This window comes from Triticum urartu, chromosome 6A (genome assembly GCF_056163025.1).
Source record: "Triticum urartu cultivar PI428250 chromosome 6A, HENAU_Tu73, whole genome shotgun sequence".
NCBI lineage: Eukaryota > Viridiplantae > Streptophyta > Magnoliopsida > Poales > Poaceae > Triticum > Triticum urartu.
Window position 1 is genome coordinate 464,950,222 of NC_141878.1, and position 8,837 is coordinate 464,959,058.

The following is an 8,837-nucleotide window of genomic DNA, read 5'->3' on the forward strand; positions in this document are numbered from 1 at the left end:
CATAGTCTTTCAGAAGCGCTAGCACCTTACGATCGGGTAGACCGTACCACCTACATCTGCTAGTCTACCACTGTAAGAGTTTGCACGACTTAGTCAACTATGCTAGAGCCCATAATAGCTTGTAGCTGCACACGGAAGTTTCTAGTATGAATAGTCTCATGATCCCTTTGAGCCTGGGTGGCGGTCCAAAAGAAAACAGGCAAGTCCTGGAATACCCAGGTGCCTCAATCCACCCAGATGTGTGTTTAAGTTGCCACCTTAGATAAACCATTAATTAACAATCTCACATCTGTCATGGATATCACTCACCCAATCCACGTCTAGTAGCATAGCATGGCATAATAAGCAAACGTAGAAGTAACTCCCAAAGGTTTGATAATAAACAGGTAATAGGTACTACCTCAACTACTTCCCATCCCACAAGTTAATTAGATCCTAATCATGCAATGTGTGAGGATCAATCTAATGCAATAAAACTGGGTAGTAGGGAAGGTATGATCAAAGTGTTACTTGCCTTGATGATGATCCGGGAAACCTAGTGATTCGAAGTAACAAGCGGCGCACTCCGGGTACTCTATCGCAAACAAACAAACAAGCATACAATAAGTACTCATCTAATGCACAGGTAAAACTCAAATAAGAGATCTAACCAGAAGGTTCAACTTAAGAACTCCGGTTTGCAAAAAGAATCAAATCGAACGAAGCAACGAAAGTCAAACGGCGAAAGAAAACAACTTCTTTCTATTAATCTGGATCTAGGGCAAATTTTACAGTAGCAAAAACTTGTTTAAGTTGATTAAACGGATAGAGGGTTTCGAGACGAAACTCTAGGCGCTTGAATCGCTTGATTCCGATAAACGAGCGAAAAGTTATACTAAAAAGAAAATTGGATCAGGAATCGCGATCAGAAAAATCATGGATTTAATCCGAGAAAAAGAAAAACGATGAACATTCGCTAGAACGAACGGATGAACGCTCGCTATTTAAATAAACCGGAAAAACCGATCTATTTAAAAACAAACCGAATCAAAAAAACCGACGAAAAACCGACGGAAAAATCGAACGGTTTTTTCGAAAAAAAAACCGGCGCGGAAAACGAGGCGGCGGCGGACCTCAGGCAGCGGCGGACCTCGGGCGGCGTGCGGCGGCGGCGGCGCGGCGGGGCGGCGCTGCGGCGGCGGCGGCGCTGGGGCGGCTTGGGGCGGGGCTAGGGTTTGGCTCGGCCTCTACCCCGGCTTATATAGCCTAACGGGCCGGGAGTCCTAGTCGGACACGGCCCTAGGTCGGTTCGTTGTTTTTTTTAAATAATTACGCGTAGAAGAAAATAAAAAAGAAATACTAAACGGACTCCAAAAATTCCGAAATAAATTTTCACGGGCTTCTAAAATCAAGCCGCACAAGGTGAACATTTATTTGGAGCCTAAATGCAATTTTGAAAAACACACATTTTTCCTAAATTCAAATAAAATAACGAAAAACTCTGAAATAAAATCTTAGTTGATTTTATTATTAAATCCTCAATATTTCTTTATTTTGGGAAAGTCATTTTATTCCCTCTCTCATATTTTTGTAATAGAAATAATTGATGATAAAATAAATAAAATCAAATGATCCTATTCTCAAAATTTGAGAAAACTCAAATATGAAAATAATGAATTCCCCAACTCTCCCCGTGGGTCCTTGAGTTGCGTAGAAATTCTAGGATCAAAACCAAACGCAAATAAAATATGATATGCAATGATGATCTAATTACAAACCTACCCCCCTTAAGATGAATCTCGCCCTCTAGATTCGGGTTGGCTAGAAAATAGGTGAGGGTGGTCCTTGAGCAAATCTTCCTCTCGCTCCCAGGTGGCTTCATCCTCCGTGTGGTTGCTCCATTGAACTTTGCAAAACTTGATAACCTTGCTGCGAGTGACTCGGCTGGCAAACTCGAGAATCTTAATTGGTTTCTCCTCATAGGTCAAATCGTTATCCAACTGAATAGTTTCCAATGACACTATATCTCTCAAGGATATGTCAGCCATCTCAGCGTGACACTTCTTCAACTGGGAAACGTGGAACACATCATGAAGTCCTGGCAATCCTTCAGGCAATTCCAACCTGTAGGCCACTTCTCCCATACGCTCCAAAACTCGATATGGTCCTACAAATCGTGGCGCTAATTTTCCCTTAACTTCAAAACGCTTTGTTCCCCGAAGTGGAGATACTCGAAGACAAGCTCTATCTCCAACTTTGTAAACTGTCTCCTTCCGTTTAGAATTTGCATAACTCTTCTGTCTGGACTGGGCTATCTTGAGCCTATCGCGAATCAATTTCACCTTCTGTTCAGACTCCTTAATCAAGTCAGGTCTAAACAACTGGCGGTCTCCAACTTCGTCCCATGACAATGGTGTCCTGCACCTCCTTCCGTACAAAGCTTCGAAAGGGGCCATCTTCAAACTGGTTTGGTAACTGTTGTTGTAAGAGAACTCTGCATATGGCAAATTATCGTCCCAACTAGATCCGTAATCTAGCGCACAAGCTCTCAGCATATCTTCCAAAATTTGATTGACTCTCTCGGTCTGTCCATCTGTTTGTGGATGAAAAGCTGTACTGAATTCTAGCCTGGTACCCAAAGTTTCATGCAACTGCTTCCAAAACTTTGAGGTAAACTGGGTTCCTTTATCTGATACGATACTCCTCGGAACTCCATGCAAACATACGATCCTGGTCATGTATATCTTTGCCAACTTAGTACTGATGTAAGTGGTCTTTACCGGGATGAAATGAGCTACCTTCGTCAACCGATCGACTATAACCCAAATCGAGTCATAGCCTGAACGAGTCCTGGGTAATCCTGTGATAAAATCCATGCCTAACTTATCCCACTTCCATTCGGGTATCGGCAATGGTTGTAACAATCCTGCTGGCTTCTGATACTCTGCCTTTACTCTCTGACACACATCACAGACTACTACATACTCCACAATATCCTTCTTCATTCCGGTCCACCAGAAAATATCTTTCAAATCCAAATACATCTTGGTATTTCCTGGGTGAATCGAATATGGTGAATCGTGTGCCTCTTGCAGAATCAACTTCCTAATCTCCGGGTCATTGGGCACATAAACACGGTCTTCAAACCATAGGGTGTCGTGCTCATCCTCACGAAATCCTTTAGCCTTTCCTTTGGTCAGTTTCTCCTTAATAGAGGCAATCTCCTTGTCAGTCTTCTGAGCTTCTCTGATTCTATCCATCAAGGTTGACTGAATCTCCAATGCTGCTATATAGCCTCTAGGAACTATTTCCACAAATAGTTCACAAAGATTTTCTGCTAACTCCCTTGGTATTTCTCCCGTCATTATTGTATTGACATGGCTCTTACGGCTTAATGCGTCGGCTACTACATTAGCCTTTCCGGGATGATAATGCAATCTCATATCATAATCTTTGATGAGCTCCAACCATCTCCTTTGTCTGAGGTTTAACTCCTTCTGCGTGAAAATATATTTCAAACTCTTATGATCCGTGTACACCTCACAATGATTTCCAATGAGGAAATGTCTCCATGTTTTCAATGCATGCACTACGGCTGCTAACTCTAAATCATGCGTAGCATAATTCACCTCATGAGGTTTCAGTTGTCTTGAGGCATATGAAACAACTCTCCCTTCCTGCATAAGCACTGCTCCAAGTCCTCGACGTGAAGCGTCGCAATACACCTCATAGTCCTTGGTTTGATCTGGAAAAATCAACACTGGTGAGGTAACTAATCATTTCTTCAACTCCTGGAAACTAGCCTCACATTCCTCCATCCATTTGAACTTGGTATCTTTCTTCAACAACTCCGTCATAGGCTTCGCAATCTTTGAGAAATTCTCAATAAATCTCCGGTAGTATCCTGTGAGTCCAAGAAAACTCCGAATCTCCCCCACGGTGGTTGGTGCTTCCCATTTGGTCACGGTATCAACCTTAGCGGGATCTACTGCTATTCCTTCTCCGGATATAACGTGTCCGAGAAATCCTACTTCCTTCAACCAAAACTCACATTTGCTGAACTTGGCATATAATTGATGTTCTCTAAGCTTTCCAAGTACTAAACGCAAATGCTCCTTATGCTCCTCTTCATTCTTCGAGTAAACCAGGATATCATCAATGAAGACTACGACGAACTTATCCAAGGACTCCATAAACACTTTGTTCATCATGTTCATAAAATAGGCAGGTGCGTTAGTCAGGCCAAATGACATAACGGTATACTCGTATAGCCCATACCTGGTGGTAAAAGCTGTCTTAGGTATATCCTGTTCTCGAATCTTAAATTGGTGGTACCCTGATTGCAGATCGATCTTGGAAAATACCTTAGCTCCTTGCAATCGATCAAACAGATCATTGATCATTGGTAGTGGGTACTTGTTCTTGATCGTAACTTCATTCAATCCTCGATAATCAACAACCATCCTTAACGATCCATCCTTCTTCTCCACTAGAAGTACTGGCAATCCCCAAGGCGAAGAACTTGGGCGAATATATCCTTTATCCAGTAACTCCTTAATCTGCTTCTTAATTTCCACCAAATCCTTTGCTGGCATCCTATATGGTCTCTTTGATATTGGCCCTGGGCCTGGCAATAGCTCAATCAAAAACTCAATATCTCTATCCGGTGGCATGCCTGGCAACTCTTCTGGAAATACTTCAAGGAAATCCCTTACCACTGGTACTTCCTCCTGCACAACTCCTGTTAGGCAATTTACTTGTGTCCTCTTTGGCACATGTCGGGATACATACTTGATCCTTCTCCCTTCTGGGGTGGTAAGCAAAATTGACTTACTAGCACATTCAATATTCCCTTCATACTTTGATAACCAATCCATGCCTAATATCACATCCAATCCTTGGGATTCCAATACTATTAGGTCTGAGGGAAAGACATAGTTACCAATCCTTAATGGTAACCGATCACACCATAGACTAGCCATATATTTTGCTCCAGGCGAGGTTACTAACATGGGTGACCTAAGGGCTTGGGTTGATAGGTTATACTTATCCACAAATCCCCTTAAGATGTATGAATGCGATGCGCCAGTATCAAAAAGAACGAGTGCAGTAAATGACTTAACCAAAAACTTACCTATTACTGCATCAGGCTGAGCTTCAACCTCCTCCATGTTAACGTGGTTCACCTGTCCCCTGTTGAAAGGGTTCGGCTTCTTCCCAGAGCTTCCATTGCTATTTCCATTTTGTATTTCAAGGCATTCATTGGCATAATGTCCGGTCTTTGAACACTTAAAGCAAGTGACTTGGCTCAGGTCTTTCTTGGCTGGGGTTGATGGGTTGGTGCGATTCTGGCCGTTGCTTCCTCCATTACCATTACCATTCATGGTGCCATTGTGATTGTGTGAGCTACCACCTCCATGGGTATGCTGAAAATGTCCTCCCGGTCTAGGGGTAAAACATGGCTTCTGCTGAGCTCCTGAATTGTACTTTCCTTGTCCATACTTCCTCTTGCGATTCTCAATTTGCTGTTGCTTGCCTTCAATCATAAGAGCACGGTCTACCAACTCCTGATAGTTGTTGAAGGTTGCTACCATCAACTGCATGCTCAACTCATCATTCAGTCCTTCTAGAAACTTCTCCTGCTTCGCTGCATCTGTAGCGACATCATCTGGGGCATAACGGGCTAACTTACTAAAGTCCTCCATATACTGGCCAACTGTCCGTCCTCCTTGGTGCAAGTTGCGAAACTCACGCTTCTTCATGGCCATAGCTCCTGCTGAAACATGGGCAGTACGAAAGGCCTGCTGAAACTGGTCCCATGTGACAGTGTCGACAGGGAAAGTGGCTGTGAAATTCTCCCACCATGATGCTGCGGGTCCTTCAAGCTAATGTGCGGCAAACTTCACCTTCTCCGCATCTGTGCATCCTGCTGTGGTCAACTCTCTAGCTGTCTTGTGGAGCCAATCATCTGCTACTATCGGCTCAGTGCTACTGGAAAACACCAGCAGATTCAGCCTAAGAAAACGCGCTAAGTGATCAACAGGTGGTGGTGGGTTGTTGTTGTTGTTCCCCTGATTCTGATTCTGGACTAGCAACTGCATCAATGTGTTCTGCTACTGGATCAACTGGGTGAGCTCCGGTGGAAAGGCAAATCCGGGGTCACGTCTCGGAGGCATCTGAGGGTTTAGAAAAGATGAGATGTAAGAATAGAGGGGGTCTAAAGAGAAAACACTACCCATATGCACATGAGGCAAAAGCAAACAATTCACTTCATTCAATCAAACAAGGGCATACAATCGATCTAACTATCGCAAAAGTGCTCGGACTACTATATTTACATGGTGGACTACTACTACTTATGAGGTGGTCTACTAGAAATATTCTTCGGTTGCAGACTCCATGATATCTGCTCTAGCTTCATCAACATAATCATCATCGCTATCGTCTGGATCCGAATCGGTGTCGTCGATGATGATGTAGTCTTCTGGGCGAATCTCCTTGGGTTCTTCGTCTTCTTCTACCGGTGTAGGGCCTCCCATAAATATTCCGATCTTCTTGATCAAATCGTCATTCTTCTCCACTAATACTTCAATTTCCTCTTCATAATCTTCACATGTAGCCTTGAGTTCTTCCTCTAGTTCCTTGATTCTTGTCTTTGCCTTCTTCAGGTCTATCATGTCGGCGCACATCTGGTTCTCCTAACGTCGAATGTGCTGGTTTAACTCCTGGATAAAAGCTGCAACTGATCTATCCCTTCTAGTGCTAATCATCTCCCAATGCTCATCTCGGCGCCCACAAATCTGGTAGATAGTATCCTTGAGATCATTGGTAGACTTCTCCAATGCGTCCCATGGCGATGTGAGCTACCATGCTCTTTCCTAGACTCCAAGTTGGTGCATCAAAAGAAAACTCTATGGGCTCAGTGACTGGCATGAACGTTCTTCCTGGAACTTGAACTTGAATCATCCAGCGCTCTTCTTCAGGTAAAGTGGCATTGTAGGTTCTAGTGAAGCTTGGTACTCCTATGTTCAGGTATCTAGTGACTTCCTTCAAGTGTCGTCCAAAGGGTGCAACTTCATCCGGTTGCGTGAACTTGTTCCTTGCATCCGCCATCCTAAAGAGTAGAAAAGATGAGAGGTTAGAAGAGAAGAGGGTGAATAGTGTTCTAGGTCTTTAGCTTAGTGGTCGTGTCCTACAGTCAGGGTGTGCTCTGATACCATCTCTGTAGTGACCAGACCTCAAACAATCTGATCTCTGTGCTCCGATGTCATCCCTGGATCAGTAATGCTGACACCACACAATACTCGGAGGATTTATAACAGAGTAGCAATCACACACTTATTACATCGAGTGTCTCCATAGAGAACTTATTACAATAAATATGGCTTAAGTCCATCTAATAACGATAACATCGGAAGGCTTGGAAGATAAGTGAGTCCGTCAACTCCAACGGCATCATTGAGTATAGAACCACGACCTAAAAACTCCTTAATCGTCGTCTGAAAAGTCTGCAACATTAACGTTGCAGCCCGAAACGGGTCAGCACATGGAATATGCTTGCAAGGTAACACATAGAGAATAATGGAATGAAACAGCTATACTATATGCATATTTGGCTAGTGGAAAGCTCTATGGTTACTGTTTTTGCAAAAAGCCAATTTTTCCCTACTACAAAGGAATAAATTTAATTACTATCATGGTGGTTGTTAAACATTGAGAATGGTTGACAGCATTCTCAATCCCAATTAAGCATCATCATTAAACAAAACCCAACAAAATTAATTTAGAGTAACATGTTGAGATTCACATGATAATCCAGGTACTAGATACTCAAGATGTCCATAACCGGGGACACGTCTAACCATAATTAGTTTATTACACTCTGCAGAGGTTTATACACTTTTCCCCACAAGACTCGATCGCCTCCGTTTGGTTTCTCGCACTACATGGTGTTTGAGAAGACGGATGACCGAGACATAGTCTTTCAGAAGCGCTAGCACCTTACGATCGGGTAGACCGTACCACCTACATCTGCTAGTCTACCACTGTAAGAGTTTGCATGACTTAGTCAACTATGCTAGAGCCCATAATAGCTTGTAGCTGCACACGGAAGTTTCTAGTATGAATAGTCTCATGATCCCTTTGAGCCTGGGTGGCGGTCCAAAAGAAAACAGGCAAGTCCTGTAATACCCAGGTGCCTCAATCCACCCAAATGTGTGTTTAAGTTTCCACCTTAGATAAACCATTAATTAACAATCTCACATCTGTCATGGATATCACTCACCCAATCCACGTCTACTAGCATAGCATGGCATAATAAGCAAACGTAGAAGTAACTCCCAAAGGTTTGATAATAAACAGGTAATAGGTACTACCTCAACTACTTCCCATCCCACAAGTTAATTAGATCCTAATCATGCAATGTGTGAGGATTAATCTAATGCAATAAAACTGGGTAGTAGGAAAGATATGATCAAAGTGTTACTTGCCTTGATGATGATCCGGGAAACCTAGCGATTCGAAGTAACAAGCGGCGCACTCCGGGTACTCTATCGCAAACAAACAAACAAGCATACAATAAGTACTCATCTAATGCACAGGTAAAACTCAAATAAGAGATCTAACCAGAAGGTTCAACTTAAGAACTCCGGTTTGCAAAAAGAATCAAATCGAACGAAGCAACGAAAGTCAAACGGCGAAAGAAAACAACTTCGTTCTACTAATCTGGATCTAGGGCAAATTTTACAGTAGCAAAAACTTGTTTAAGTTGATTAGACGGATAGAGGGTTTCGAGACGAAACTCTAGGCGCTTGAATCGCCTGATTCCGATAAACGAGCGAAAAGTTATACTAAAAAGA